This window comes from Prionailurus bengalensis, chromosome B1, assembly GCF_016509475.1.
Source record: "Prionailurus bengalensis isolate Pbe53 chromosome B1, Fcat_Pben_1.1_paternal_pri, whole genome shotgun sequence".
Lineage (NCBI taxonomy): Eukaryota > Metazoa > Chordata > Mammalia > Carnivora > Felidae > Prionailurus > Prionailurus bengalensis.
Window position 1 is genome coordinate 118,285,510 of NC_057344.1, and position 8,768 is coordinate 118,294,277.

General features: G+C 40.2%; 1 long non-coding RNA gene across 1 annotated transcript; it reads right to left on the minus strand.

Annotated features, from left to right (window-relative positions):
* Window positions 1-1,089: 1,089 nt before the first annotated feature.
* LOC122468097 lies at window positions 1,090-2,982 on the minus strand. The gene is made up of 2 exons (XR_006293134.1): window positions 2,860-2,982; window positions 1,090-1,278 (listed from the first exon to the last, which is right to left on the minus strand). It is a non-coding gene; the product is annotated as an uncharacterized LOC122468097 (long non-coding RNA).
* Between the last annotated feature and the right edge of the window lie 5,786 nt (window positions 2,983-8,768).

The window sequence follows — 8,768 nt, forward strand, 5'->3', positions numbered from 1 at the left end:
TCACAGAAATTGTAAAGGTCAATATTTTCAGAGAGAAAGGTGTAGGTTAATTTTCTATAATATTTTCTGAGAGGATTTCCCTCCCATTCCCCCCCCCCCTTTCTTTCTCATAAGCTGATTGTATTGATTTTATTGGTAAATAGGAGTTAAATTTTATAATATGAATGGGTGTGTCATTGTTGTACACTTATAATATTATTTTGGTTTTAGAATACAGGTTGTACCATTCTGCTGAAATAATTTTTTCTCAAACTATGTCTAAATAAGATGACTGATGGAACTTTTTCTCTCTAAAGTCTTATGAAACTTAATTAGCAAGATCAAAGGCTACAAGAGCTTAATAGCCACAATCACATTTACCAGATGCCTTGTTAGTAATTCAGCATTTAAAGTGTAATCTCCAAACAAGTCAAAAACAGAGACAAATGTTTTTTTAGGAGATTTAATTTAAGATTTTTTTTTCGTTAATAAACCTAATGGAAAATCTTAAGTGCTGCTATAGAGCACTATTTCAAAATAAGCTCCTTAGCAAAATAAATGAAAGACATGTAGAAACCTGAAGAAGCATTTATTTTTGAGAGCCAAGGTGTCTGCAAAACTCATGTAGGAAACCTCTCTTTCTTTCATTTCATATAAAGACCATTTTGTGTGAAATAAAGGAAAGTAATTGGCATCACTTGAATTCATTATTCATTAAATTTAACTATTTTTGGCTTGGCATGTATTGATTTCCTAATCTGGAATGCCTGCTAAAATATTTTCATTAAGATGTGTTATTTTGGGTAGTAAAAGGACCTTCCAATTTAGGACTCAGAACATTCAATTTGGAGTATATATAAAGTCAAGAATAAATACAGTCAGCATTATTAAACATAAACCTTGCTACTGCCCTCCTTCAGCTGCAAGTTTTGATTGCATAATTCATTCTTGTTTATCCCCTGTGCATTTCTATAGCAACTATATCTGTGGATTTTATGTGTTTGGTTGAAATGCCCCAGTAGAACAAAAGAGAAGCATTTGTAAAAAATTTTTGAAGGCTGTGTGTAGTGATGAGGAATTGAGAAATGACCAGCCTTGTTTGCAAAGCAATTAAAAAATATATCTTTTTATCTGTGTTCAAATGTGTGTGCAAGCATGTTTGATGCATTTCCCATTTTAAAGACATTAAGCCCCATCTGATTACCCATATTCACTTAAAATGGGGTGGCAGGTGATAATCTCTTCTTAAAAATTAGTTGATATGAAGCAATGTAGAGAGCAGAAACATGCAGCCTCATCCTAAAAAAAAATCATGTTATTATTAAGTCACCTATGTGGATTTTTGTAAAATAGAAGTAGAAAAATGTAGCTATCACATGCCAATTACACATATTCTAAAAGAGCTAGGGTAATGGCTCTTACCCTATAAGTATATTTTAAAATATAAGAATATTTTAAGGGATACTATTTTGCAGTATACACTGCCACATAGGAAATTCAAAGAAAACCAAAAATAGTTTATAAAAAAAAAAACAAAATTAAACTAAGTTAGTTTTGTTTCCAAACCAGGCTTATTAGCAATGATAGAATTCTATCATATGCTGGAAGGATAGCATAGAAACTTCTGAATCTTTTATCAAATGTTAAGACTGTTTAACACATTTTATAAAGACCATGAAAATAGAAGAGTTACCAATTAACTTCAAGTTTTGCATTTCTAACATTTTAAACATGTTTTGTATGCAGGTGAAACAAAGCTGAAATGTTTTTTTTAGAATTGGAATAGTTGTCTTTTAGGGTACTAGTTATCTATAACACAGACAAATGAAACAAATACTTAGTCATTTTATACTGATTTTATTTATTCATTCGTTGAACAAGTATGAATTATTTACTCTGTAACAAGATATTATACCTATATCTCTGGATGCATAACAAAGGTTTAGCTACTCAATACTTTCTGGAACCTAAGGACTCATTCTCCTTGTCAATATGAAGCAAGATTGTTTGGTGCATATCCCAAGTGAAAGGGAAGAAAAAGGGCAAACAAAACAAACATGTATGCCAATGAATTACAAAAACTACTATTTAACTGGGTTGGGACCAAAGGTTGTTAGTGCTATTGGCCACAACTATCTGAAAAGAGCCCAAAATGTCAAGCTGACCTCTTAATGGTGACTGGGTGAAAACCAAGGTTCAGTGGTTGGTTCTTGCTGCACATCCAAACATTTGGATGTCTGTCCAACATTTTTAGTTACAGCTTTTTCTTCTATTAACAAAGTTTAGGAAAGTGTAAAGTAGAAGTTGAACGCTTATGGTTTTATTTTTATAGTAAACAAATGAAAGCAGTCCATATTTTGAATGTGCTTCCTTAAGTTCATGTGGGGCTAAAGTGGCTTGGCATTAGTTATTTATGAATCACTGTTGATAACAAGAATGCAAATGTGAATTCAGAGGGACAGGAAACCTGAGGGACAGAAAATAGGTAAGATCATTATAGGCTATGATGTGCTCTGTGAAAGACAGAAAGGGGTGGGGGGTGTGAATGGTGGTCATGGAATGAGGCCAAAAAGAAGCTCTCTGAGGAGGTAACCTATCACCTGAGGTCCAAAGGATGAGAAGTCCTGGGAAGAACCAGGGGAAGAGTCTTGCAGGTAGACAGAACTAAGAGTGCAAGAATATGAAGTGAAAGGAGCTTGTTGGTTAGGAACAGGAAGGAGAGTAGCTTAGACTTCCCTCATTAGGATCTTTCCGACTTAGGTAATTTCATATCCAGTGGCGAGCACCCTGCTGTCACGCAGGATAGCCTGGGTTGTGCTACCGGAACCGACCATCCCCAATTGCAGCCACTCCAAACAACTAGATTCATTTCTTACTCACTCTGTATGTCCATTGCAGCTGGCTAGGTGCTCTGCTCTGTGTGCTCCACCCTCCACAACCCTTGCCGACAGAGCGTCATTACCTGGAACACAGAAGTTACTGAGGCAGTGTAAGAAGAAAGCATGGCACCTCCGGGCTCTTAAAGCTTAGCACACATCACTTCCTCTCGTATTTCATTGGCCAAAGCAGTGACTAATCTCAAGTCAGCAAGGAAGTGTGGTTCTCCAGCATGCCTGGAACATGAGTAGAACTAGAAGTATTGATGAGTGGTAGTAATATCCTCTGTGGGGGTCAGTGAATGACCTGGAATTGCATGTACAAGTCGTGAGTGTGTGTTGGGCTCAGGGGTGGGGGGCATGTCTTCAGGGAAAAGGTCCATTGCTTTAATCAGATTCCCAAGGGGATCTGTGACACAACAATGATTAAAAACCGCTGGACCAGTTGAAAACTGTCATGTAAACAGATAATTGCTATACAAGGCAATTTGCAGCATGAATGAAAGGCTGCAGTGATTAAAACATTGTGAGTAGTGCGGGGGGAGGGGGGGATGTGCACGTGTGTATGTGCACGCAAGAGTGTGTGTGTGGCAATAAAGAAAAAGTTGAGCAAATTTGTAGACCAAAGGGTGGAAGGCAGAGAATAGAAAGCAGTGGATTAAAGACACCAAAGGGTTAGGGGAAATTACTGAAGTCCTGGAAGATGCCCGAGGAGATGGTGTCCAGTATTCTCTAGAAATGTTAAATTCGGGGATCAGATAATTCTCTGATATAAGAAGAAGGGAGGGAAAAGGTAGCTGTCCCCATGGGTCAGGCTGCAGGCAGAGGGGAAAGAGAGGACCTCTGTTTTGTCTGATAGATGGACAAGGGCATCTACTTTGAATGAGGGGATTGTAGAGCATGTTGACAATTCGGAACAGCTGTAGGGGAAATCTGAAACGGAGCTGACGAGGGACAAATGAAAGGACTGCCAGTAGCACTGAGGGCTCAGCTGATGTTGGAGAACACAGATTTGGTACAGTGCCAGGAAACAGGGTTATAGGATTTTTCCTTATCCATGCTCAGCTGCCTGGAAGCAGGAGCTGAGAAAGTTAACGGTTGGACTGATTCTGGGCTGGGGATTGGCAGAACAGGTGCGGCACTATGCTTTGCTGATAATATGAAGTTCAAGAATCTCTGTATGGGCAAAAAGGACTAATTTTGCTTTTGCTTTTTAAAATTAATCTGGTCAGTAATAGCAAGAAGCAGCTTTACACCTGTAGTTATTCTTTGTGAGCTGCGGTTCTCACTCCCTGTACAACTTCGTTCTGTTTGGAGTTCATAGCTGATAAAACCAATATAACCAGGATGGTTAAGGATACATAGTATAGCTTATTTTTTGTTGCTTAAGTAAGGTTAATCATGCTACAGCCACAGAAGATTGTATGTGTTCCTAATATTCCCTTACTCCCCCAGTAAAATCTGATGGAAGAAAGGTAAAAGAAAAAAAAATTAAAGCTCTAAAAATATAATTACATATTCACAGACAGAATTGCTTAGCTAAGCATCTTGCTATTAATTACTATGTTGTATATTTTGCTGCCTTGGCTGATACTAAGACATTGTATTTAGGGAAACCATTAAATGAAGACAAAAGGAAAACATCTGGAATAGCTTAGCTCCAAAGCAGTGTGTGGTGTGAAATAGCATTGTATTGCACTTCTCTTTCCCCCCGTTGCCTGCCAAATCCCTGAATTTCTCTGATTTCACTGAGGTTACATCATAAGCCTTGGATAAAAAAACAGTGTTGCTGTTCGTAAAGGGTGCATATGCATACTTAAGGCAAACACAGCCATAATAATAATTCTTCTGTCTTCCTTGAAACCTGTCATTTTATTTTCCATTTCCTCAGGGTGGAGGCTTTGTCTCTTAAGTGTCTATTGATGACTGACAGGTGAGGTGAGCAAGTCTGATCATTTAGAATTGTGTTTGAGGCTGAAACTAAATGAGACTTTTCACATCCTTCTTCCACAGAAAGAAGTTAGCTAGCAGGAGGCAAGCAAGTAAAATTCTAAAAAGAGATTGTTGCTACAAATGGCTCTTCCCCAGAAGACCCTCTCTCAAGAGTTTCAGTTGTTGATAACTAGCAGGTTTTATCTCCAGGAATGAAGTTTCTCTTCGCTTCTGGCCTGCCAACTTATAGACGGTCTTCAGCTGAGGAAGTGCTGCCAGAATGAATAGCTGGAGAATCTCCTCGACTTTTCTATTTATTTTAGAGTATGATAATTTGAGGGAAAATTAAAATTGCCAGTTTTCCATTACATGTGAAAGCTCTCGGTGCCGGCTATCTCATCAGCCCTCACAAATATACTTCAGCGGAAAATTGTGTAAACAGATGAAAAAGCCAAGAAAACGGGGGATCGATGTCTTGTCAAAGGCCACACAGTGTGTTCAGGGGCAGGACCGGGCACCTGCACTTCGTGACTGATTTGACCGAGGACTTCCTGCTCTAGCCTGGGACAGGGCAGCACGTGGATGCTGAGATCACAGAGTAAACGCCAAGCAGAGGGCTAGTTATGCAAGGGGCAAGGATGACAGATTTTAAATGTGTACATGTTGACTGCGACGAGCTGTTCCTGAGGCCCAGAGACTACGAGCACCCTGAGAGCAAGGGCTATCCGTTCTTCTTTGCAAATGGCACCACTGCGCTCACTGCCTGGCAGAGTACTAGACATCCAATCAATGGTGAATACTGTCGACTGCAGTCAGAGCCTTTAAAAATGACTCAGATAGTCTCATTTCTCTGCTCAAAATGCTGCCATGGCTCCTCATTCCCCTCAGAGTCAAAGTCAAAGCCAAAGCCCTGACTTAGGTGATTTGCTCTTTGCTGCCTGTGGGGCTGTGTTTCCTATTTCTCATTCCCCGCTTTCTCCTCGAGCACCCTCCTCTTGCTCCTTTTCCATGACCATTGGCTGTTCTTTAGTCCTGAGCCCTTACTCTACATCCCTGAAAGGCCACCTCCCTTACTTCCTTAAAGACTTTGCCCAAATGTCGCTTTTCATTATCATATACCCACTACCCTTTTAAAACTCAGAGGCCCCTGCCCTGCTGTACTCCTGAACTCCCTCAGCCTACTGTTTCTTTCATAGCACTTACCACCTTCTGACTCTAACTTAATATGCCATTTACTTATTATATTGATGTTTTGTTGTCTGTGTCTTTTGCTAAAATATTAGCCTACAAGAGTGAGGATTTTTTTTTCTCTCACTAGTATCCCTAGTGTTCCATCCAGTGTCTGACACATAGAGAATGCTCTGTAGACAATTGTTGAATAAATAAATTAATAAAAGTGGATTAATGAATCAAGTGAGTAGATGAGTTGGAGAGTGAAAAGGATATATACCATTAAAGCCAGCTGTAAAGGTGAACCATCCCTTGTGGTAAATTTATAGAGGCAAACATTCATTTTCATATTCACAAGCTCTTGCAATTCATGATGAGCTTGGCCAACTTTCAGAGTCAAGGCTGCATACATCCAGCCTATTAACTGTCAAGCTCTCTTGTCAATGTGTAGTTTAATCCCTGATGAATTCAGACAAACAGCACGTGTGTGGTTTGGTATTTCCCAAAGTGGGATATGAGGCTGTCTCTGCATTAAAATTGCTTAGCTAATATTAAGATTCCCATAACTTATCCAGTTTACTGAATAATCTCTATGAGAGGTTATTATTAGATCCCCAAGTGATCCAAATGCATGCTAAAATTTGAGAATTACTAGTACATAGAAAACCTATAGAAAATGATGGGTCTGTAGTAGAACAGAATCTCCCACTGTGGTATGATTGTTCCATAGGATGCAATTAAAAAAGTGTGCATTGAATTAATAATGGTAACTGTGGATTAGTTTTTTTTTTTTTTTTGTAATAGGAATTCTCAGAACCTTTATTAAGCTGGCATCATTGTGAATTTCCAATAGTAAGATATAGTATATAGCATCCCAGTTTTATTTCAGTGTGGGTATCTCTTTTTTAGGTATGTCTTACTTTCGGGGGTGAGTTTTTTTTTAAGAAAAAGTTTGAGCATTGCTATTATAAATAATAGCTAAGATTCATTCCTAATTCTAAAAATCTCAAATTTTCTATAATTCTGTTGTCTTTTTTATTAACTCTCCTTAGTTTATAATCTAATTGGGGTGTCTTACTCTCCTGAGAAAAATTATGAAATAGTATATCTGCATTGCACGGTTCCCAGACTCACTCTTACAAATGAAAGATGTATTTGTGTGTGTGTGTGTGTGTGTGTGTGTGTGTGTGTGTGTGTGTGAGAGAGACAGAGAGAGAGAGAGAGAGAGAGAGAGAGAGAGAGAGAGACAGATGGGGTGGGAAGTAATGTCAGTTCAGAGGACACACAGAATAGCTTATGTGCATACCCTGAAGGAGTTGGATCTGGTTGTTAAAGTAAAACTTGTGGATGAGTAAGTGGGGGTGTGCTGTATTATATGTTAGTGGGATGCACATGTATAAATATCTCACTGGGTATAAGCATATCTGGGGCCTGTTCTTCTGTATTGATCACCACTAATCTATTCCTTCTGTCACTTTCCATTCCTTTGGCATGGCCCCTGGAAACAAGATAGGTATGTGCCTAGAATAAACTGCCTTCTCCCCTTTTGAAAGCCATTCGAGGTCTACAGCACATTACATCCTTCCGTGTAATGGAAGTATCCACACATGGGCAATCGCTGTCTACAGATGTAATGAACCAAGTGGGAGGTAATGAGAAGTGACTGTCACACCATCTCTAGGGCCCTGTTCCTCCCGCCACACAATTACACTGTGACCCTAGAGAAACTAAGACTGTAGCATTCTTCCCCCTTCCTAATGGTCTTAAAATCAGGCCTAGCTTACCAGGGGGAGCTGAAATGCAGCATTATTCATTTGAAAGTCAGAGGACGTCCAAGGAAATATATGATTATAATACAGGAGGCTGTTCTATACACAATCACACACTGTTTCCACAGTTCTGACTTGGCTTTCTGCCTGAAAGATGCCAGTAGACTAAGACAGTCCTTTCCTGCTTTTCCCTGGCATGTGCTTTTGGGGTGAGAACTGTTCCTTCTTTCAGACCAGGAGAGTCTAGGGATCAGGCGGGTGGGCAAAGCTTCATTTCTGTTAGAGGAGTACATGCTGAAGCTTTACCAAAAGAAACCCCTCTCTTTTAAATAATGGTGATAAATGCAGTGAGAACAGCTCCTGGATGCTATGTCTCTCTAGTCTTCTTTCTGAGTTGCGCTTCACAGCCAGCATTGATTGCGGTGACCATTTCCACTGGCTTATTCTTGCAGTGGGAGAGAGGTGGCAGAGTTGCAGAAACGGTAGAGGGTCGCCTGCTGAGTCAACTTTTAGAGAGCCTACAGAAAGCGCAGAAAGGTGGAAGCCTTTTAAAATTCCTTCCATTGTCTTCATTTTGCTCATATAGCTGAGGCTTGCCCGAGCTCTGAGGGCAGTCTGCCAACTGCTTGCTGAATAGTGAATGGGAACAAGCTGGGCTGCTGTGTTGCTTGGCAGAGAGAGAATAGCAGACAGGCTGGCTGCTGGCTGGACGACACCATTTCCACTCCTCTGTGCCTCTGCCTGCAGGAAGCCCCCAGGTGGCATTAGGGAGAATTAGTGTGTAAATCACAGGGCCTGCTAATTTCTCACCACTTCATTAGCTGACGGTTCAATGAAAGCGCTCTCCTGCCATTCACCTCACGTCTGTGGTGCTGACGCTTCTCATCAGCAGAAGCAGAGTTCAGTCGTGCTGTGTTGACACGCTTGTGACTTTTTGGTCACCCCCCTCAGCGTGTGCTAGTTTATTCTCTGACCCCGCCACTGGCAAATACTTCCTTGGGCGTCCCTGTGACACCTACCTCAAATTTCCTTTTGATTCAGA